Raw genomic sequence first — 24,481 nt, forward strand, 5'->3', positions numbered from 1 at the left:
CGGGGTGCAGGCTGCGGGGTGCGGGGTGCGAGGCTCGGCCCCGGCGGCGCGTCCAGGCCGCTGCGGGTGGCCGGTCGGGCCCGCGGCGTCCGAGGCCGGCGCCAGGCTCTTCCGGGGCCAGGGCGGTCCGGGCCGTCCGTCCGCGGACACCTCCGCACGCCGACGGGAGCCGCCGGGCGGTACCGCCCCCGAGGGCAGCCCGGCCACGGGGACCCAGCGAGGCCTCGCAGGGGAAGGCGGTCGGCCCCGCGCGCGCGCAGCCCGGTCCGCTCCGCTCCGCCCCGCCCGCTGGCTGCGCGGGGGGCGCTGGGAGCCGCGGCCACGCATGCGCCGCCCGCCACCGCGCGCCGCGGGGTCCCGGGAGGCCTCCTCGCGGGCGCGGGGCTTCCGTGTGGCGGACTCTCGCGAGAGCGCGCGGCGCGGCGCGGCCACTCGCCGCCGGGGGACTTGAGAAGCGAGGAGGGGGCGGAGGGACACAGCCGGGGCCGAGCGCACGTTTTGCGGGAGAAGATGGCACAGTGTGGAAAAGGAGAGTGGGCGGCTTCCCTCGGCCGCGGAGTCTGGGAGGCGGGGAGACGTCTCTGAGGTGAAGGAGCACGGCTGGGGAGGCGGCGCCAGGGCCTTTCTACAGCGGAGAAGGGAGAGGGAGCGGGGACTCCTTTGCCTGGCGGAGGGGTCCCGGGCATCCTCTGCGAGCGGCGCCGGGCGCCCGACTGCGGCCCTAGCTGGGGGCTCGGCCCGGCGGCCCCCCCGCCCCGTGCGGGAGCATCTGGGCCACCGTCGGTCCTCCCCGGCGGGAGCAGCGGGGGCAGCCGGGTCCCACCCCAGGGCGGCGCGGGGCGGCCCGTCGGTCCTCCACGCGGGGGCAGCCGGGTCCCACCCCCAGGGCGGCGCGGGGCGGCCCGTCGGTCCTCCACGCGGGAGCAGCGGGGGCAGCCGGGTCCCACCCCAGGGCGGCGCGGGGCGGCCCGTCGGTCCTCCACGTGGGAGCAGCCGGGTCCCACCCCCAGGGCGGCGCGGGGCGGCCCGTCGGTCCTCCAAGGCGGGAGCAGCGGGGGCAGCTCCCATTGGGTCCCATTCCCCAGGGGCGATGGGGGGGGCGCCCCAGCAGTTCGCTGCCTCTTCCACGGGAGCGGGAGCGCTTGTGCTCGGCTCCATCCCATACCCCAGGGCTGGCTTGGGGATACTCCTTCATCTGGGGGTTCTTAGGCCCCTCGCTCGGGGAAGTTGATGTGGCTGACCGTGAACAGAGGGGGTCCTGACCCAGAGTCCCCGCTCTTCCCTCTCCACCCGCCACTGCGGAGGAGCTGTCCTCACCCCCCAACTCAAGTTTCACCCCTGTGGAACTCAAGAGTGACGCCTGCCTGCCCACCCATCCATCCCTTCATTGACGAGGTGCCAGGCGGTGTTTTAGGCACTTAGCATATACATCAGCGGGCAAAACAAAAATCTCTGTTCTAGGAGTAGGTGGCCCTATTAGAAGAGCTTAGTGACTTCTCTTTCTCAGCAGAAGCCTTAGTTAAAACTCAGCCTACAAATTCCAGCAGCCCAGAAGCTAGGAGTGTCGTTTATGTGACAGGCATTAGGTGAGGGAGGCTCAGAGAGAATTTATTGGGTACCTTGGATGTGCCAGGGGTTGTCTTTGCAGTTCACTTTTCTTTTTAGTATTTTTTGAGCGTGTATTTTGTGGCAGGCATGATGATAGGTGGTGAGCAAAAGCAGGATCCGTGGCACTCTTGCACTTCCAAGCCTGTTGGGAGGAGCAGGTATTAGTCAAATAATCAAATAAGCTAAGGTACAATTATAATTGCCCACAGGTACTACCAGGAAGAGGAACATGGTGGGAGTATCCACATATATTAGAGGGATTTGACCTAGTCAGGAGGTCTGAGTAGGTTTCTTTGAAGAGGTATTGCCAAGGATGAGATCCCAGAGAAGAGTAAGAGCTGGTTAGGCAATGTCTAGTCCTCACGGAAGTCCTGTAAACCAGACATGATTGCCTCCACGCAGCAGGTAAGAACATTAAGCTCTCAGTGAGGTGACGTAACCACCCAAGGTAACTTCAGATTAGTGGCAACTCAGGATTCAGTTTCAGAGAAGAAAAGGGTCTTTTATGTGCTTTTATGTTCTCATGGGGCCATTTGGTGGTTTTAGGAGAGGCAGGCATCACAAGCAGCTCAGGGACTTTGGAGAGCATGGCTCATAAGCCTGCAGAACTCCTGCAGATTAACATAAACGAGTGAAGTAGGCAGAGTGTAAGACAGTAGGGGATGGTGGGGACTGCAGTGAGATGGAGGCCACATTTTCTCTCTAAATGAAGCAGGTGGAATCCACACACTTGGCAAATACATTTATTTGTTTCCCCCACCAGAAAGTTAGCTCAATGAAGCAGGACTTTTTGTGTTTGTCACATGTAGCAAGTGCTTATAGGCACTCAACCTCAGCCGCTGTCCACAGCCTTTGAGCAGTTCTTGCCGTGTGTGCAGTTTCACAGATTTTGAAGCACTTTTACATTCACTTTCTTATTTTATCCCCCAGCCTCTTTTTTGGCTCTTTATTTGCTTCTGACATGACTGCTACAATTAAAATTACCTAATGGACACCGCCCCCCCCCCCCCCCCCCGCCCAGTATTTAGATGTGTCTTCCTTTTGAACCTCTCCACCCTCTTCATATTTTAGCTCCTCTCCATCCTAATGTGTTTGGCATTATATCTTGGTTCCCTCTACTTATCTATCCTATCATATTTGAACAGTGTTTTGTTTTGTTTTTGTTTTGGATCGAACTTAGAACTTAAGTGTACTACTGACCTTGGGCCTACCATCAACCACCTTCCACGCTCAGCCTCAGTCCCTGCAATGCCGCCCAGCTGCTTCTTGTCGGGAATAGTACATGAAAGGTTTCATTTCTTCGAAACTGCTCTCCTGAAACATCTTGCTCCTCAAGAAAGTAATCATCTATAGACATCTGAACTTCCTATTCCATCACATGGACATCTTCCACAAGAGAAAATCTCATCTGCATGGGAAAGTTATAGCCTAACCTCCTCAGAGCTTCTCTTGGAGCAGTGGGTACTGGGATTTGTTGTTCATTATACCTCAGATGTAGGTTTTCTTCCTTTCCTTCCCTTTCCCTTTCCCTTTCCCTTTCCCTTTCCCTTTCCTCTCAGTAAAATGTGTGTGTGTGTGTGTGTGTGTGTGTATATATATATATATTTTTTAAGAATTTGTTTGAGAGAGTGTGCATGAGCAGGGGAAGGGGCAGAGGGAGAGAGAGAAGTAGACCCTGCTGGGTAGGAGATTTGATCCCAGGACCCAGAGACCATGACCTGAACTTAAGGCAGATCCTTAACCTACTGAGCCACCCAGGCATGCCCACATACATATATTTTTAATGGAAAATTTCAAACATAAGAAAGAATTAACTGGATTAACTATCATGTCTCATCCTCCAGTTTCAACAGTCAGCAACTCATGGCCAGTCTTGTCTTCTCTGTGCCTCTATCACTTCGTGAATTTTTTGAAGCAAATCCCAGACGTCACATTTTTCATGTGTAACTATCAGAATGTATTGCTAAAAGACAGGGACTCTTAGTTTCAGCATAACTTCCATACCATCAAACGCTTCTCATTAGCATCAAGAATTCCTTAATACTATCTTAAAAACAGTTGTTTGTTTGAAAGCTGGCTTGCAAAGAGAAAAGGCTCATAAATGCTGGACAGGTAAGAAGAACAGATGTCCTCCACATTCTCTAATTAGGTGTTTACATTTACTTTGTAGTGAAAATGTTGGTGATTTGAGAACTGAACAGATTGTGGAAAAAACAGTGAATCAATATAGGTCAATAAATCCAAAGTATGAAGCAGAGCATACTAGTTGGAGACATCTTGGAGGAGTTATTTTCTTAAGACTACCCTCTGAGTTGACCCAAATCCAAAGCCGCTGTCTTCAAATGATCCCTAGAAGAATGTTCACACCAGTCTTTCTCGGTAGTATATCTGACATCACAGTGGTCATTGCACAAACTGCCTTAGAGCAACCTTTTACACGCCATTCCTCTGTCCATGGTGCTGATCCACAAGCTCCTTGGCTGGAAACCATAGGGTTATGCCTTGCTTTAAAAAGATTTGCCGGGGAACCCTGGGTGGCACAGCGGTTTAGCGCCTGCCTTTGACCCAGGGCGCGATCCTGGAGACCCGGGATCGAATCCCACGTTGGGCTCCCGGTGCATGGAGCCTGCTTCTCCCTCTGCCTGTGTCTCTGCCTCTCTCTCTCTCTCTGTGACTATCATAAATAAATAAAAATAAAAAAAAAAACTATTTAAAAAAACATTTGCCATCGCTTCTCGGCCTTTTGGCTAAGATCAAGTGTAGTATCTGTTTCTATCAGTTTAATATCTGATACGTCCTCTATCCGAGGACAATATATTAAATGGATTTTTGGAGCAGGGAGATGGAATAGGAGCTTGCTCCGTCCACTCTGCACATTGACCTGGTATTGTAGTACTTCCAGGAACGGTAAAAAAATAAAAAAAATAAAAAATTGCCAAATAAAATAAAATAAAATAAAACCCATTGGCCAAAAGTAGGGTTACCATAAAAGCAAACTATAGTTTAAGTTAACTATACGTTAAATAGTTCCAGGAAGTGCTATCTATGCCTATGCAAAGTTAAAAAAAAAATCCAAGCTAGACAATTTCCTCGTAATGCCTGTTACATCTCATTTCTTTTATGCCCTGAACATTTACAGCATTTCTTTAAAAATTGAAAAGCAGACATGAAAAGGTTGAGTATCTATATTGGTGTGTCTATTTTGAACAGAGTATTTTCAAATATGATGTATTAACCAAGCCATAACTAGTTGAAATAGTTTTCTTTTTCACAAATTAAAAATCACCACTTCCACTGGTTCATTAATGATGGTCAGATAGCTGACAGAATAATAACTGTTAATATGTTCCAGTTCCTTTCACTCCACTGAGCAGTACAATAATGAAAAATTTCAACTATATATGCATGTATAGTAGTCAACAATTCTTTTCCTGGCTATCTATTAGGCACCATGCTAGGCATTAGTGGGCAAAGTATAAAACATAATCCTTTTACTCAAAGTAAGAGTAAAATAGGGAAATAGAATTGTATATTAAGTATAGTGTCCTTTTTCACCTCTTACTACAGTTTTTGGTTTAAAATCTAATTTGTCTGGGGTACCTGGGTGGCTCAGTTGGTTAAGGGTCTGCCTTTGGTTCACGTCATGATCTTGGGGTCCTGAGATCAAGCACTTGTCCCTCTGCCCTTCCCCCCTCACTTGTGTTCTCTCTTTATCTTTTCCAAATAAGTAAAATCTTTAAAAAATAAAATAAAAAATAAAATACAGTTTGTTTGATAGGATGGCTACTCCAGCTTTCTTTTGATGTCCATTAGTGTGATAAATGGCTTTCCATTCCCTGACTTTCAATTTGGAGGTGTCTTTGGGTCTAAAATGAGTCTCTTGTAAGCATATTTATAGAGTTTGCTTTTTATCTATTCTGATGCCGTATGTCTTGATTGGAGCATTTAGTCCATTTATATTCAGAGTAATTATAGAAAGATAATGGATTTAGTGCCACTGTATTACCTGTAAAGTCGATGTGCCTGTAGATTGTCTCTATTCCTGTCTGGTCTTTGTTACTTTTGGTCTCTCTCTCTTCTCAAAGGGTCCCCTTTAATATTTCTTGCAGGGCTGTTTTAGTGTTCATGAATTCCTTTAGTTTTTATTTATCTTAGAAGCAATCTCTCCTATTCTGAACGACAGCCTTCCTGAATAAAGTATTCATGGCTGCATATTTTTCCCTTTTAGCACTTTAAGTATATCAAGCCAGTCCCTTCTGGCCTACTGGGTCTCTGTGGACAGGTCTGCTGCCAGCCTTATGTATCTGAGGACCTCTTGTCCCAAGCTGCTTTCAGGATTTTATCTTTATTTTTGTAATTTGTGAGTTTCACTGTAATATATCGAGGTGTTGAATTGTCATATATCAGAGTAAACATGGTAGAGGTATTTATGTATGAAGGCCTCTGACGTGACAGAGTAATAACCTCTCTGGCTACCAGGAAAAGCTTCATAGAGGGAATCTTAAAAGATGTTTAGCAGGAGGAAGAAGGAAGGCATTCCCAAGGGAGGTAACATTATAAGCATGGGTAGTATTTTCATGTAATGGTATGAAGTTGAGTGTGCTATGAATTTATTATGGGGAAGGAAGTTGTGGAAAATGAAGTTTTACAGACAGATTGGAAGGAATTTGAACTTTATGTTGAAGGAAATGCAAAATGTGCCCATTGCTGCAAGAAAGTGGGGGTATCTCTCTGTCTCTAGGAAAAAGAGATCTCTCGTATAGACTCCTGGAAATAGTCTGCTAAGGGAATACTCAGCATACAGGGATTTGAATAAGAGGATTTCTAGGGCCTATTTTTTTTTGTTCATCCACCCATCCATTAAACACATAGATAGAAGTTAATTGTGTTTCAGGTGAAGTATTGAAATACTGAAAACACAGTGGAAAGGACAGACTTGATTCCTGCTCTTTAGGAGCTTACGTTCTTGTGGAGATTGGAGAAGGAGACAAATAATACACAAGTACGCTTATAAATAAACAGGATAAATTCAGAATAGACTGTAACTAGGCAGGGGTCACTTTAGAAAGTTTGATGAGAAGAGATTCTCTAAGGTTTGATATTTGAGCTGGAGTCTCAAGGATGAGAAGGATCCATATGTGTGCAGAATCTACGGAAGAGCATTCCTAGAAAGAGAAATAGTGAGGTATGGAAAGGCCTCGAGGTGAGAAATAGTGTGAAGTGTTCTACAAACTGAAAGGAGACCAGTGTGGCTGGAGCATAATGAGCAAGAGGAGGAGAGGGTCCAGAGTAAGGATGGAGGCAGGCAGGGCCCAGACTATGTTGGAAAATCCTTGTGGGCCATGGTAAAGAGTACGTAATTGATTCTAGAAATTGGCATTTAAGGATTTAAAGCTACTGAGTGACGTAATAGGATGTACACTTTATCAAAATCACACTGATGTTGAGGGTGGATTGGAGAAGGTAAAGAAGAGTGGCCAGATAGGGGCCTATGGATTTACTTTTGGCAAAAGATTCGTAATGGCTTGGACTTGGATGTGACGACAGAGGTGGAGAGAAATGGATATGTTCTATATATATTTTTTTTTAATTTTTATTTATTTATGATAGTCACACAGAGAGAGAGAGAGAGAGAGAGAGAGAGAGGCAGAGACATAGGCAGAGGGAGAAGCAGGCTCCACGCACCGGGAGCCTGACGTGGGATTCGGTCCCGGGTCTCCAGGATCGCGCCCTGGGCCAAAGGCAGGCGCTAAACCACTGCACCACCCAGGGATCCCTGTTCTATATATTTTGAATGCAAAACTGTTAGGATTTGTCATAGCTTGGTTATGGAACATAAGAGGGAGGGACCCTCATTTTTTTTTTAAGATTTATTTATTTATTTATGATAGAGATAAAGAGAGAGAGAGGCAGAGACACAGGAGGAGGGAGAAGCAGGCTCCATGCTGGGAGCCCGACGCGGGACTCGATCCCGGGACTCCAGGATTGTGCCCTGGGCCAAAGGCAGGTGCTAAACCGCTGAGCCACCCAGGGATCCCTGGTTCCTCAGTTTTTTATTTGAGCAACTTGGTTGATGACACTACAGTTTTTGATGTGGGGAGACCTAGTAGGGTCTTGTTTGTTGGGAGTGGAGTAGTGGTGAAAATTAATTCTGTTTTGGATGCCATAATTTTGAGATCTCTATTAGATATGGAAGAGTCAAGTGAATAGTTGGGTATATCTCAAGAAAGAGGTCAGAAGTGGAGATAGAAATCTGCACCAATAAAAAATAAATTTATTAAAAAATAAAAAATAAATAAAAAAAAATAAAAATAAAAAAAAGAAATCTGCAAGTCATCAGCATATATTTTAAAGCCATCAGATTTGATGAAAACATATAGGGAAAGAGCACAGATATATATATAAGGGGAGAGAAGGAAGATCCATGCTCCAAGAACACAACCCCATTGTTGAGTAGACAGTAGAGGAGGGGAATTGTTATAGGTCGAATTGTGCCTCCCCATACATATTTTGAAGTCTTAACCCCCAGTAGCTCAGAATGTGACCTTATTTGGAAATATGGTTATTGTAGATGTATTTAGTTAAGATGAGGCCATGCTGGAGAAGGACACCTGATTCAGTATGATTGTGACCTTATAAAAAGGGGGAAATTTGGAAATAGACCTATGCACACAGGGAGAACTCCATGTGAAGACTGGAGTTATGCTATCAAAAGCCAAAGAGCTGGGCAGCCCCAGTGGCTCAGCGGTTGAGCGCCGCCTTCAGCCCAGGGTGTGATCCTGGAGTCCTGGGATCGAGTCCCACATCAGGCTCCCTGCGTGGAGCCTGTTTCTCCCTCTGCCTGTGTCTCTGCCTCTCTCTCTCTCTCTGTCTCTCATGAATAAATAAAAATCTTAAAAAACGAAAAAGCCAAAGAACTATTGGAAGCTAGGAGAAATCCTTCCCTAGAACCTTCAGAGGGAGCATGGATGTGCTGGTAACTTGGTCTCAGGCTCTTGGCATCCAGAGCTGTGAAACGATCAACTTCTGCTAAGCCGCTCAGTTTGTGGTGTTTTGTTATGGCAGCTCTAGAAAACACATAGAAGCCTGAATTAAAATAACTAGGATGTAAAAAGACAGACCACTAGAGTGTGGTATCATGGCATCTAAGGAAAACAGGTGTTGAAAGAACAGAGTGACCATTTTCATTAAAGGCTGTTGGGCGATTATATAAAAGGTGAAAAGGGGTTCCTGGGTGGCTCAGTTGCTTAAGCATTGGACTTTCGATTTCAGCTCAGGTCATGATCTTAGGGTCATGAGATTGAGCCCCCTCATCAGTCTCTATGCTCAGTAGAGAGTCTGCTCAAGATTCTCTTTCCCTCTCTCCTGTCCCTCCCCTTCTTGTTCTCTCTCTCTAAAATAAATAAATCTTTAAATAAGAGGAGGATAGGGATCCCTGGGTGGCGCAGCGGTTTAGTGCCTGCCTTTGGCCCAGGGCACGATCCTGGAGATCCGGGATCGAATCCCACGTTGGGCTCCTGGTGCATGGAGCCTGTTTCTCCCTCTGCCTGTGTCTCTGCCTCTCTCTCTCTCTCTCTCTCTCTCTCTCTGTGTGTGTGACTATCATAAATAAATAAAAATTTAAAAAAATAATTTGCAATTTGCTAATTATTTAGTATGTACATAACACAATTGGTGATACAGAGAAATATGTGTGGTCTCCATTCTCAGTGAGTGTATGATCTACTTGGGAAAAAGAGGCATTCACATGAAGGAGATTAAATACAATTGTATTAATGAAGCGACATGAAGACTTTGCTGACCAGGGTGATTTCAGTTGTAACCAAAGAAATATAGTTTATATTGTATTAGGTTAAAAAAAAGTATTCTAGTGTCTAAAACAGTGCCCAGCACACAGTAGGGCTCCTATAAATATTTGTCACATGGATGAATGAAGGGATTTTATTATCTCATATAACTGAAATGGCTAGGAGATATTTAGGTTTAGGCATAACTGTATCTAGAGACCTAGATCATATCTTTAGGCACCTTGTTCCCTCATTTTATCAGCTCTGCTTTTTTCTGAAGTGGCCTAATTTTCAGGAGGTTTTTTCCCATTATATGGTGGCTGCAGGTCTTTTGCAAGAGAGTTCCTTCTTCTCCTTTTTTTCAGTGGTTTCAGCAAAAATCCAGGAACTGAAGCTCATAGGGTTGATTTGGGTCATGTGCCCACCCCTGATCCAATCACTGTGACCAGGGAGATGGAATACTTGATTGGTCAGCCTGGGTCATATTTGCATCCTGGGAACTGAGCCTTTTGAGCCACATGGACCAAGAGTTTAAAGGGGCTTTTTTTTTCCCCCAGAGAAAAATTGGGCAGATGTTACTACCAGCAGAAGGAATGAAGGAATACAGGTAAAACTAATGGATGTTTGGTCACAAGGCCCTAGTCTTAAGAGGTTGTTGTAAGACAGTATAGAATTCTACATGATTGTATCAGGTAATAAGTATCAATTCAGAGTGTTTGGAAGTGGTCAAAACAAACCTCAAGGAGGAGACTGAAATTCAGTTATGCTTGAGGAGTGAGCAGGAATTGGCTTGATAAGGAAAAGGAGTTCTCAAGGTGAGTGGGAATAGAGGACACGCAGTAATGTAGTGACTTGAATGGGGAATTGGTGAAAAAGAGGGAGATTGGGGATGCCAGAATGTAAAGATGACTGACAAGATACTGTGGGCCACCACAACTGCAAGCACACTTAAGGCAAACCATGTTTGAGCTGGTCTGTAGTGCAGTCTCTACCATCATCTGATACCTGCACAATGACCTTTCTGGGCTATAACTGGTCTTTGCATCTGGAATTCTGGGAACACCTGTTATGACCCCAGTGCCTGCTTGTGGTGTTGCTTCCTAGTTGTTAGCAAAGGCTGATGTCCATGTAAGCCATCTTGTGACCAACCCGCCTCACCCTTGTAATTGACTGTGCCAAGTCTTTTCAAAAGTACACCACAGACCTTTTATTTTCAGAGTAAGGCGGTGGAAGAGCTTGCTCCAACACTGCCAAACAAAAGAAAAACCCTTTACATCAAAATCAAGTGCAGCAAAAGCAAGTAGCAGTCGGTGAATGAATCAAAGTTCCTTGGGTGCAAGCCACACCTCTCTTGGTCACCGCTACTTTGCCTTTGCAAATCTAGAAAGAGACTCAGCACTTGTCCTGGGTGTTCACCCAGTCAACCATGTACATATAAACAAGGAGGTTCCCTGATGTAAGGGAGTCCAGGTTGCTGTCTGTATAAGGTTAATATGTATTTAGTATTTATAATGAGCCAGGTTCAGTTTTAAATGGTTCATGTATATATTAACTAATTTCCTTCTCATAACGGCCTTGGGAGGTAGATACCATTATTATTTTTTTATTCACCAACAAGGAAACCGAGGCTCAGAGAAGTTAAATAACATGTTCAAGGTGTCCTGCATATGGAGTGTAGGATCCTTGATTCAAATCCAGATGGTCTGAATCCAGAGTCTGTGCTTTTCACCATCACTTTGTGCTGTGTCTCTGTTCCTTTAACTCACAGTGACTGGAAAGGTTAGTCAGCTCAGTTCATTATAGAAAGGACTTTAGTTCTCCTAGCCAGTCAGGAAGAGATTCAGAGTCCAGAGGCTGCTACCAACATTCTTTTTTGTTTTATGTGTATTACCTTTGGCTAAGTTTGCCTTTCATGGGTGCCAGGAAGTCCCCTTTATCTTGATCTCCATCCCTCCATCCTTTTCTAATAAGAGCCAACAGCCTTCTTGTGCACCTGCTCCTTTCATCTGTCTGATAAGACCCATTTGCCTTGAATTTTCACAATTTTTAGAGCAAGGTACCTAAAGACATCAAACCTTTATGACTTGTATTGATCAACTCTCATAGGATAACTGATGCATTATCACACTAAAGGACTCTTCACATTAGGGGGCAAGTCTAGGAGGAGGGACAGTGGAAATGAAGGGGCAGAGGATCCTATCTTGCTCCACAAGTGGATAGAGCACATAAAAAGGCTAAGTTATTAGGTAGACTGATGAGTCCTATACTTTCAAGACTAGCACTGCAGGTAAGGATATGATGAGAATTTCTTGTAGGAAGTGCTGTAAGCCTTCAGACAGGCTTAGGAACAGATAATGGCAAATTGTTACTCTGGCCAGATGTGTCTAGGTTTAGGTCTGTGGACTGCCCACTTGACCTTATTGGCCTAGGATTGAAATGGAGTCATCCTGTGTGAGAATATGTAAGAAGGGTCGACCAACTCTTCTCTGAGCTGAGCAAACTTCTCATCACTCAGTACATCTGCTGATATGGGTCTTCATGTATGTATGTGGCTTGTTCTGTGTCTATCTGGAGTTTGGGTAGGGTCTAAGTAAGTACACACTTGACCACACCCAAACTGTGATCTGAGAATGGGCTAGTGGGTCATATTCCAAGAGAAGTACTATCCATACCAGTTCTCTGTGGTTGCTGGGAAGATAAGATATATGTGTGGAGCTATGGTTAGTGTACCAGCTTGCCATAAATAATGTTTGCTTGAGAAAGAGGTCCACAGGGAAGAAAGCAGGGGCCCAAAATGGGGAGGGTGTCAGAGTCCCAAAGTCATTTTTTGAGCATCTGGATCCGATAGCACCTGAAGTCAGAGCGCCTGGTCTTTATTTTTGAGTCATTCCAGTTCTTGTTTTGCTTAAACCACTTTGTTTTTTTGTTTTGTTTTTTATTATTTTATTTATTTATTCATGAGAGAGAGAGAGAGAGAGGTAGAGACACAGGCAGAGGAAGACGCAGGCTCCATGCAGGGAGACTGATGGGGGACTTGATCCTGGGACTCTAGGATCATGCTCTGGGCTGAAGGCAGGTGCTAAACCACTGAGCCACCCAGGGGTCCCATTGTTTTGTTTTGTTTTTAAGGTTTTGCTTATTTATTTATGAGGGGTATATATATAGAGAGGCAGCGACATAGAGAGGGAGAAGCAGGCTCTCCCTGCAGGGAGCCCGATGCAGGACTCTATCCCAGGACTCTGGGATCACGCCCTGAGCTGAAGGCAGACGCTCAACTGCCGAGCCACCCAGGCATTCCTGTTTAAGCCACTTTGAATTAAATTTCTTTTACTAACGACCCAAGCAATTCTGACTAATATGTAATAGAAGTATTTTACATGCTATCTCCAGTGTCTTGGAAATTATCTCCATTTGACAGATGAGGAAAGGGAGCTTGAAGGTTCAGGGAATTTGTACAGATCTTATGGGTGGTCAGAGGAAGACCCAGGATTTGGTACAAGGTTGAGCTTGAAACCAGACATCATTCTTTACCAGAAACCTTTGAAAATGTTTTCAGTTTTAGTTTCTTTAAGAAACATAAGCACCTATGATTCCAAGTCTCCTTTGGAGATGCTCCGTGCCTGCTGCTCCATACCAGAATTGACTCAGCGAGTTGTCGGGCTGACTCGAATTGTTGTTTATATAGTCTGTGAACTTGCAGTTTATGGTGTTTTGTAATTTTGTTTTCCCTGCCGTTTCGCTAATGCGGCTTTGTGAGCAAACATCGCCTGTGATTTAAATTCACCACAGTAATGAAACGGGTACGCGCACACACGCAGGCACACACGCTTCTTCAGAACAGTCCACAGCTTTCTGATTAATCACATGTGTAAAGTACAGTGTTTACAGGAAATCAGCAGGTGGCAATTAGCATCTTGGAAATTATCTGGGAAACAACTGGAGCTGCCACTTCAGGAGGGAAACATGGCAGTAATCAGCAAAGTGACAAACCCCCTTGGAGCTGGGAATGAGCAGGGCTGGGAGTGGGGGGCTGCCAGGCACACAGCAGCTGGTGGGGGCAGCCCGGTGTGGATCACAGACTGCTTGCCAGCCATGTTCTTTTACTCTCAACACTCAAGAAGCAAGTCTTTGGGTGGAAATAGTTGAAATAGTTGCCTGACAGGCAGACTGTCTCAGGACAACCGTTAAAAAACACTACTACTACCACCACCACCACCATTCAGACCTCGGTCTGGGCACAAGCAGGCGCTGGCACTACTGATCTAGTTAAAATATGGAACTATTTCAAGAGTCATTTGTAAACCAGCTACTGTCTTGTGCCCGCCGAGTGGTATTCCACTGCCGCCTTTCCGGAGGAAAACTCTCACATCCTCAGGAGCCAGTGACCAGAAGGTTAAAGCCCAAATCCCGCTCTAGTGCTGAGTCCAGGGTCCATTCTGATGGGTCAGTGCCTGTGCTGTCTGATTGTTGAATATTTCGTGTATCACCCCTCAGGAGTTTTGGTGACCGCTGTGGAAGGCAGAAACAGGATGGGTATATCAGAGGGAACAGGAAGAGAGAACATTGCATGGTCCGTTTGATACTTAAGGTGCTCTTCATCCATAATTGAAAAAATAGATATATTCTTTTTTTTTAAAGATTTTATGTATTCATGAGACACACACACACACACAGAGGCAGAGACACCCGCAGAGAGAGAAGCAGGCTCCTCACCAGGAGCCTGATGTGGGACTCCATCCCAGGGCCCCAGGATCACAACCTAAGCCAAAGGCAGACACTCAACCGCTGAGCCACTCAGGTGCCCCCAAAATAGATGTATTCAATATGTATATTTATGCCTATATCTAATCATCTATCTGTATCTATACCTACACGGAGACCTATACTTACAGCTATGCCTGTACCATCTATGTCTACATCTATACCTATAATGAAGGGGCAGTGTAGCCATGCTGCATTATTTACTAGCAGTGTGGCCTAGCATCAAGAACAATGTCAACCATTGGTTCTCCACACTGGCTGCGCATTAGAATCATTTCTTGAAGCTTATGCAAATCGCAGGTGCTCGGGGCCCCCCCCATAAGAGATTCTGGTCCTATGGATCCAAGATGAGTTCCGACCATCAGAATTAAAAAAAAAAAACAAAAAACAAATGCCCCTCAGATGATTTTAAGGTGCCACTGAGCACCACTAAAACCTTCTAAGGGATCCCTGGGTGGCGCAGCGGTTTAGCGCCTGCCTTTGGCCCAGGGCGCGATCCTGGAGACCCGGGATCGAATCCCACATCAGGCTCCCGGTGCATGGAGCCTGCTTCTCCCTCTGCCTGTGTCTCTGCCTCTCTCTCTCTCTGACTATAATAAATAAATTAATTAAAAAAAATAAATAAAACCTTCTAAGCATGCACTTGGTCATATAATGAACACCGGTGCCCATTTTGCGGGATTCAGGGAGATAACATATGTAATGCTTTTACCAGAGGGTAAGGCTAAACCCTATACATGTTAGTTTCATTAATAATTAATATTCAGGGATCCCTGGGTGGCGCAGCGGTTTGGCGCCTGCCTTTGGCCCAGGGCGCGATCCTGGAGACCCGGGATCGAATCCCACGTCAGGCTCCCGGTGCGTGGAGCCTGCTTCTCCCTCTGCCTGTGTCTCTGCCTCTCTCCTCTCTCTCTCTGTGTGCCTATCATAAATAAATTAAAAAAAAATTGTTAAAAAAATAATTAATATTCAGTACTTAAGAAAGCAGCTTTGTTATTTTTTTAAATACATGGGGAACAAGTAAATTCATCCTAGTTATGAACAATTCAAGTAACAGATAAAGAGTAAAAAGTGATGGTATCACTTATCATCTTATGTACTTACCATACTTAAGTGATTATCCTTACCACCTATGCACCCAAAGACACACTCTTATGTTCCCATGCATATCCTTCTCGAAATTTACCTTTGCCTTTACTTACAAAAAAAAGTTCACCTTCCTGTAAGTCTTTAATAATGTAAATAGAGCCATTTGCATTGTTTGGTGACTTCTTTTTTCACTTAGCAATAGGTCTATATGTCTCGGAGATCTCTCTATGTCAGTAAATACAAGTCTACCTTGTTACTTTAACGATTACATCCCTCATACTGATAATGGAAGCACCAAAGTTTACTTAACCACTCCCCATACCTGTGGGCATTTTAGAGAGTCTCCAAATTTTTGCTCTTCCAAATACAACTGCAGCAAACACTTTTGTACGTGCGTCTTTATGCAGGGGGATGGGTTTTCTTTAGATTATCCCTACAATCGATAGTGCTGGGTCAAAGCATGCATTTTACATTGCAGGTAAGATGATGTTCAATTCTGCCTAATTGCTCTCCACAAAACTGTGTTAATTAGCATTCTTTTTTTTTTTTAAAGGTTTTAATTTATTTATGATAGTCACACAGAGAGAGACAGAGACAGAGACATAGGCAGAGAGAGAAGCAGGCTCCATGCACCGGGAGCCCGACGTAGGATTCGATCCCAGGTCTCCAGGATCGGGATCGCGCCCTGGGCCAAAGGCAGGCGCCAAACCGCTGCACCACCCCAGGGATCCCTAATTAGCATTCTTAATGATGAATTTCTTGCTTTCCATCTCTTTTATTTCCCCTAATTTTTTAGGGGAGGTATTTTTGCTTTAGGAAAATATAGCCCGTGGCTGGGTAGCAGGACTTAATTTTTTTTTTTTTTTTTTTTAATTTATGATAGTCACAGAGAGAGAGAGAGAGGCAGAGACACATAGGCAGAGGGAGAAGCAGGCTCCATGCACCAGGAGCCCAATGTGGGATTCAATCCCGGGTCTCCAGGATCACGCCCTGGGCCAAAGGCAGGCGCTAAACCACTGCGCCACCCAGGGATCCCCGGTAGCAGGACTTAAAAACAAAGAGTCTCTGTCTTTTACTTTTCCCTAATGACAGCGAGCACCTTTTCATGTGCATATTGGCACATGAAGTTCCCGCTCAAGTATTTCACTCTTCAAAAAAGTGGGGCTTTGTGTCTTTGGCATTTTGGTGTATGGTCCATTTCAAATTCATTTTTGCGTGTGCAGTGATCAGAGGTGGAGATTCATTTCTATTTTTTCCTGTATGGATGTTCATTTGTTCTAGCATCATTTGTTAAAAATTCTTCTCTTTCTTTTTCATTGACTTGGCACCTTTGTTGAAAATGAATGAATTGAATATGTGTGAGTCTTTCTAGACTCTATTCTGGTCCATTGATTAGCCTCTCCTTACTTTGAGTCTTCACTTTTTAATTGGAGATTACTAATATCGTTTGTTGACTATCTTCTATTGTCTGAATTTTAAAATCAGGCCCGGTCTTTCCGTTTAACAGCAAGGGATAAGAAAAGCAAACGAGGGATCCCTGGGTGGCGCAGCGGTTTAGCGCCTGCCTTTGGCCCAGGGTGCGATCCTGGAGACCCAGGATCGAATCCCACATTGGGCTCCTGGTGCATGGAGCCTGCTTCTCCCTCTGCCTGTGTCTCTGCCTCTCTCTCTCTCTCTGTGACTATCATAAATAAATAAATTTAAAAAAAATTAAAAAAATTAAAAAAAAAAGAAAAGCAAACAAGAGAACTGTCTGACTGCTAGAAAGCCCAATTCACAAGCCCTCAGGAGACTGAGCCTAGATTTTTAGTGTTGTCTGCCACTGGTGTTGCCTGCCACTGATGAGTGGCCGTCTGGTAACAGAATGAGGCAACATAGCTTTACCAACGTCTTCTACCTAAGTTACGACCATGTCAGGAAGAGATAAACAGAACCACAGCTTCAGCCCAGTTCCTTAAATTTGGATCTCAAGCCCATCTCCCACTTCTACTTTTCTAACGTCACAAAAACCTCCCAAACTATACCCCAGACCTTCTGCCTAAGTGGAACCTTCTAGACCCATATACAGTTCTGCCTATAATTTGTTTATTGTGTCCACTGCATCGGCATGTGACTTTTCTAACTGTAGTATCATTATCAAGAAGAGGAGACCCTCTGTATCTACTTTGCTAGGGCTGTCCTAACAAACTACCAAAAACTGAGGGACTTCTCACAGTTCTGGAGTCTGAGATCAAGGTGCTGGCAGAGTTGGTTTCTTTTGAGTCCCATCTCCCTGACTTGTGGAGGGCCACATCTTCTCCTTGCATCTTCTTCCTGCATCTTCACATTGTCTTCTTTTCTCAGAACACCAGTCATATTGGATTAGAGTTACCTTAATGACCTCATTTTAACTTATTTAACTCCCTTAAAGACCCCATCTCCAAACACAGCCACATTTTGAAGGTCTTGGGGGTTAGGACTTGAACATGTGGTTTGGGAGAGGACACAGTTCAGCCTATAATGCTCTCTAATGGAGTGGTCAGACATGGGCTGGCCCCATTCAGCCACAGGAGGACACCCTGCTGTACCTGGCTGGACTCAGCTATGATTTCAGCTCACCTCACTCCTGTAGCCCCAGGAATACACAACCCTCTATTCCCTTTTCTTCTCCTAAGGGCCTCCTTGAATTCCCACTTTAATTTTAGTGCTGTTAACATGACATACATAATATATCCAAACCTTTTATAAATTTATTTCTTAAATTAATATATTTCTCTCAGTGCAATAGAGTTACCTTTTGATCAACTTGCCTTTTAAAAGTTTTGCTTCCTTTTTTTTTTTTTTAAATTTTTATTTATTTTTATGATAGTTACAGAGAGAGAGAGAGAGGGAGGCAGAGACACAGGCAGAGGGAGAAGCAGGCTCCATGCTCCGGGAACCCGATGTGGGATTCGATTCCGGGTCTCCAGGATCGCGCCCTGGGCCAAAGGCAGGCCCCAAATCACTGCGCCACCCAGGGATCCCTGCTTCCTTTTTTTCATCCTGTTTTATATTTTCTGTTTATAGTAATTCTTTGATCTGTCCCCCCCTCACCCCCCCCCCCATTCTCCTGCATACTGTTGCATTGATTGAGTTTCTTTGGTTCATTTTTTTCATATTGGGTTTTGGAAATTATAGATCTTATTCTATTTTTCAGTGGTTGCCCTAACATTTTAACACATTAAAAAATCATTATTAAATTAGAACACAAATATGAGAAAAAAAGCTGAGCAATACAGAACCATAACATGTAAAGTGAAAGTCTTTCACTTCCAGACTTTTCACTTCTTATTCCACTCCCCAGAATAACCTATTTTTTTTTTTAACCATTTCTCTTTTTAAGTATTCTGGTTGTTGCTTCCTTAACTTAAATAATATTTTTATACTTTTACTTTTTTATTTATCATATATAGGCAGTATTTATTGATGTTCAATTTTGAAAGTTAAGGAATAATCTTAGTTAAAATCCCACCTCCAAATTTAACTAGCTACCTTTTTATTTGTAGTTCTTCTAGCGATCATTCCTATAAGGTAAATATGATCTTTAAAATTTAATTTTTTGTTCTATTATCTTTAGACAGTATCTCTTGGTACTATCAAAATGGTGGAAATTAATGCTCTTACATTTTTTTTACTTCCGTCTGCCTCCCAACTTCTGTGCATTGCAAGGCTGATAACATTTACATTTTGCTAAATAGGTTTGGCACAGAAATTGAAAATGAACAAACACTACTTACAATATTATGTTAATATAACTATCTTTCATTGCAGAACCAAGTAGTATGATAGGACTTCTAGAAAAGAAAACATGATCTTATGTTGTGAAACCGCATGCCCAAAGGTAAGTATTCTGGGGTATCAGGGTGAAACAGACTCTTTTACCATCCATAGGATCTAGTTCAGAATCACTTTACACTTTAGTTGGCTTCATATTTGATCCTAACTTCCTTATATGGCTCTCTCTCTGTCTCTCTGTCTCTCTCTTTTTTTTTTTGGTCCTAAAATTTCTGATTTCCTTCCCCTTTTCCATGCCCACCCCTGCCCACAACCCAAGAAGCATATCTTTGTGACTTCCCTAAGATTGCTCATATTTCCAACAGATTCCTAAGACCACCTTCTTTATATGTAAAGACACCTGCCCCAGAACCTCTAGGACTCCCAGCTTGGGTATAAACTAGGTGCTGCACAAATGGCCAAGGGTCTCCACTTCTTATACTCTTAGGTTGGTTCCATTCTACCTTATAGCCCCCCTCCCCCACTTTTTTTTAAATAAGGGCATGAAATGGGCACTTGCGTGGCTCAGTCAGTTAAGTGTCCGACTCTTGATTTCGTCTTAGGTCATGATCTCAGGGTCATGAGATCCAGCCTTGTGTTGGTCTCTGTGCTCAGCATGGAGTCTGCTTGAGATTCCCTCTCTCCCTCTGCCCCTGCCCTCTGCTACCAACCCCACCTCCCCCTCCACTGGCTCTATGAGAGGTCAGTTTTCTGAATTCTTGAATGTCTGAAAAAATAACTCTGCTACATTTTATGCATAGTTTGGCTATTCATAGATTTATATTTTTCCACCTGGCAGAACAGTTTCTCACATTATTTCCTTTCTTATTTTATCCCCTCTGTTCTCTTTGTTCCTTCCTTCTCAAACTACTGATGGACCAATGGAGGAATCTCTATATTCTCTATTTCTCTGAACTGGGTTTACCTCAGACTTTCAATCTCTTGGTTCTTTTGTAATTCATTCGAGGAGTCTCTCAGCTTGATCTCTGAGATTATAAGTTCAGACTTTACTCCTTGATGCTATGCTGCTCTTACATTGAGATATCTTAAATGATAGCAAGCATGGTTTTTAAGATTTATTGTTTTTAAAGTTTGTTTATTTTTAGGTTCTCTCTTCACCTAATGTGGGGCTTAAACTCATGACCTGAGATCAAGAGTTGCATGGTCTTCTGACTGAGCCAGCCCAGTGCCCCAGTTTTTAAAATTTCTAAGTAATTAAATTACTTATTATTTTTTAAAGATTTATTTATTTATTTATGAGAGACAGAGACAGGCAGAGGGAGAAGCAGGCTCCCTGCAGAGAGCCCAATGTGGGACTCCATCCTGGATCCCAGGATCACACCCTGAGCCGAAGGCAGATGCTCAACTGCTGAGCCACCCAGGCATCCCATTTATTTTTTATTAACATGATTTTTAAATATATGTGATTTCTTACAGAATATATTTTAAAAGATTTATTTATTATTTGAGAAAGAGAGAGAGAGAGTAAAGGAGTGACAGAGGGAGAGAATCTCAAGGAGACTCTCTGCTCAGCATGGAGCTGGATGTGGGTGGGGCTTGATCACACAATCCTGAGATCACCACCCAAACCAAAACCAAGAGTCAGTTGTTTAACTGACTGAGCCACCCAGGTGCCACTCTTATAGTATATTTCTGAAATTATCAATTATATGATTTTAACATTTTCTTTTGCTTCTTCAACTAATTTTTTTAGGATTTTTTTTCTCCCTTTTTCATGAAATTGGTGCTTTGCTTTCATGGCACTGGTTTTCTTCTTAGACTGGAATAGAGCTTGAAATCTAGATTGTATATAATTTTATTTTGGAAATTCATAGACATTGCCTACCTTCTGTATATTCAGTGTTAAAAAGTTTGATATTGTTTTTTTCTTCTATGGGTAATTGGTTTTACATTTTTTATTTCTTGGAATTTCTTGGAGCTTCTATGTTATTCTTTTTGTCAACTGAAAGATAAACACACCTTCAGGAATCACCAGATGTTTGGGAAATAACATTATCAAGAGTTTGGTAGCAATATGAGTAAACTGAAGAACCAAGGCATGAGGAAATGGGAAAATAGAGAAATATAGAAAAGACAGACCTTAAAACAAGCAAAACTCACATTTTTAAGTCATTAGACAAGAAATGACATTCAAAACCATTTTATAGGCTGATATGAGAAGCAGCCATTAAAGATCTTAAAAAGAGCACAGTGCTGTAAAAAACTCAAGATACATTAGATCATTGAAAAAACACCATTGAAAATAACATCTGTGATGGTTTGTCCCAGCATGCAGCATAAAAAGACAACAAAAAGGAAAGAAAAGAAATGATACAAAATTTAGGAAGTAGGAAGATAAATCTAGAAGCTCAGTAGCTTCAAATTCATGAGGCAACATAATTCTGAACTGAAAATTTTAGGATCCAATATACCGTTTGCATGTGAGATTCTCTTCCTGCTTGAATGGGGATGGGAGTTCTCATCTGTGAACTTGGGGTTTCTTGTTGGTCTGCTGAAAAGAACTCTTTTCTTTTTTCTTTTCTTTTCTTTTCTTTTCTTTTCTTTTCTTTTCTTTTCTTTTCTTTTCTTTTCTTTTCTTTTCTTTTCTTTTCTTCTTTTCTTTTTTTTTAAAGACCTGTTTTTATACCTGTAGGACCTTTCTTCAGTGTATATTTTGGGCTCTCCTTTTCCTCTCTTTTTATTAAATCAAAAAGACCAATCCATAGTCTTTTTATATCTCAGAAACAGAACTCAAAATATCTGAGTTTTCTTGTTTTATTTTAAGATTTTATTTATTTATTCAGAAGAGACACAGAGAAGCAGAGACATAGAGGGAGAAGCAGCCTCCCTGTGGGGTGCCTGTTCCAGGACTCGATCCCAGGACCCTGGGATCATGACCTGAGCCTAAGGCAGACTCTCAACCACTGAGCCACCCTGGTGCCCCCAAATATCTGGTTTTTAAAAGATTCACAATTTTGAAACTATTTTGTGTGAATCTTAATAAAGAAATGTGTTGTGGATCACAAGAAAGGTTTCTCCATGCTAGAAAAGGGAAAAATGTGGAAAAAGGAAAGGCTAGAATAAACCCAGTGGTGTTGGATTGGAACTGGATCTATCAGTGTGAATTCATGGTTTTAAATATTGGTAATAAATGCCAGAAATAAATATATTGTGTATATATATCTCTGTCTCTTTCTTTATCTATCTATGGGGTGGGCTAGCAGCAATAACAGCCCAGTAACTAACAATGCACATACCTAGGACCCATATCATGGTGTTTAAATATAATTCTCCCAATCAAAAGAATCAAAACTTCTTTAAAAAAAAATAATTTACTTATTTTGGGGCAAGGATGGCAGAGAGAGGGAGAGAGAGAATCTCAAGCAAACTTCCCACTGAGTGCAGAGCTCAAAGCATGGCTCAGTATCACAATCTAAGATCATGACCTGAGCAGAAAGCAAGAGTCAGATACTTAACCAACTGAGCCACCCAGGCACCCCAAGAATCAAAACTTCTGAAAGAAATGGCTGATTCCAGAGCAAGAGCAGGGAATATACAATATGATCTGGGAATATTTGTTATACCAGAAAGCTAGGAAGAAACTAAAATGATGGGGATATGTTAAAAAGACTCAGGAGCCAGTTTTGAGGGGCCTGCACTGGCCAAACTGGGGATAGTTTGAACAACCAAATAAATAAAAAATAAATAGTAATGGATAATGATCTATAGCATTAGATAAGGATCTACAAATCCAAATAGATTTAATAGATTTATCCATATACCTAGATGAATAGAGGAGGGAAACCTTTTGCTTACAGTTGGATTGCAACTGGTAAATATGGAAGCAGTGAAAGAATCAGAAGAAAATCACTCTTTGGTAATCATGACAGTCATGATTTTTTAAGGCAAAAATCAGCAGTGGATGTTAAAACTAGTACGTAAATGTATGATAAGAAATAAGACAGAATCTCAGAGTATCTCCCCAAAATAAATTTATTTTTATAAAAAGAGAAATAGTAATAGTTGAGAAATAGTTTAGAGTTGAGAAATGTGGCAGATATCACCTTGACCTAGTAATCCTATCTTTCTGCACTGAATGTAAGTCCCCAAGCATGGGGATTTATTTCTGTTTTATTAACTTCTATTAACTAGAATAACACTGGGCACATAGTAGGTCCTCAATAAACAGTTTTTGACTAAATATTCAGGTTTATGCTTATATTTATAAGCTCATACTCATAAGCTATGTTTTTTTGTGAACTTTTTATCATTACTTATTCTTTATCTACTTGATCTGTCATGGGCTAAGAAAATGGAATGAATGCTTAATGCCATTGCATTTTTGTCTTGTTCTTGTAGGTTCTGCTGTCTTTGCTGTAAGAAGCATTGTGAAGGCATGTTATTTAGTATGTAAACATATGTAAACACATATTTTATTTTAGAGAGTGAGAAACAGAGGAAGAGGGAGAGAGAATCCTGAGTAGGTTCCATGCCCAGCACAGAGTCTGACCCCAGACTGCAGTCTCACCACCTTGAGATCATGACCTGAGCTGGAATCAAGAGTCAGTTACTTAATGAACTGTGCCACCCAGCAGCCCCTGGTATATAAATATTTATAATGGTTAGATCTTCATGTGGGCTGTACCTTTGTCATCACCAACATAAACCTCTTTGCTTAGTTTAATACTTTCTTCATGTTGTTAATCTAATCTCACAGTTATGAAACAGTTCACGATTTCTTTTTTCATCTGTATTTTCTTTTTAAGCGCTCTAATTTATTGCCTGTTCATTCATTTCAGCCGATACGCTTTCCTAAGTCTCTGCCCTCTTTTCCTGTGTTGTCCATAGCAGTCAAGAGAGACATGACTATTTCGAGGCAGACTGTATTAGCTCTAACGGAATGATTTCCTCTTTACTTCTCCATCTGTCCAACTAGCATTTTACCTTGTGAAACGTTCTTCGATTTCTCAGGTAGAGCTAGTTACTCTCTCCAATGTGTAATATAATACTTTGTATATTTCTGGAATAGCCTTTAGCATATTTATCAGACTATATTTTAATGTTTTCTGCAATAAAGATGTCCTGTTCTCTGTAGTTTTGAAATTCCTGAGGCCGAGGATGTCCCCACAGTCTGGATTCTGGCTTCTCATTATGAATTACTTTAGTTTTCACCTTGTGAGACAGTTAAAGCAGGACTTGGGATTTCTTTACATCCCCTGAAAAAGAAATCACACTTCCCTAAGCATTAGTAAGCAGTGCAGATCTTACTGAAGATTTCGTGGGGAAGTAGCAGAGAATTTTGCATGATACTTCATACAGCACACAACTTCAAAAAATGCTCACTGCCATGAATCTCCTAGCCTGTTTCTCCTTGGCCTAAGCTTCCAGAGAGCATCAGACTCCAGCCCCCCCCTCTCCTTCACCTTCCTTGAGAATTGTCCTCT

General features: G+C 42.9%; 1 long non-coding RNA gene and 1 other non-coding gene across 2 annotated transcripts; both read left to right on the forward strand.

Annotated features, from left to right (window-relative positions):
- The first annotated feature begins 788 nt into the window (after positions 1-788).
- On the forward strand, positions 789-24,131 carry LOC140638610 (uncharacterized). The gene is made up of 3 exons (XR_012035630.1): positions 789-3,069; positions 19,035-19,104; positions 23,397-24,131. It is a non-coding gene; the product is annotated as an uncharacterized lncRNA (long non-coding RNA).
- Positions 4,336-4,526, forward strand: LOC140639247 (U2 spliceosomal RNA). Its single transcript, XR_012036039.1, has one exon. It is a non-coding gene; the product is annotated as a U2 spliceosomal RNA (small nuclear RNA).
- Positions 24,132-24,481: the final 350 nt, after the last annotated feature.

This window comes from Canis lupus, chromosome 8 (genome assembly GCF_048164855.1).
Source record: "Canis lupus baileyi chromosome 8, mCanLup2.hap1, whole genome shotgun sequence".
NCBI lineage: Eukaryota > Metazoa > Chordata > Mammalia > Carnivora > Canidae > Canis > Canis lupus.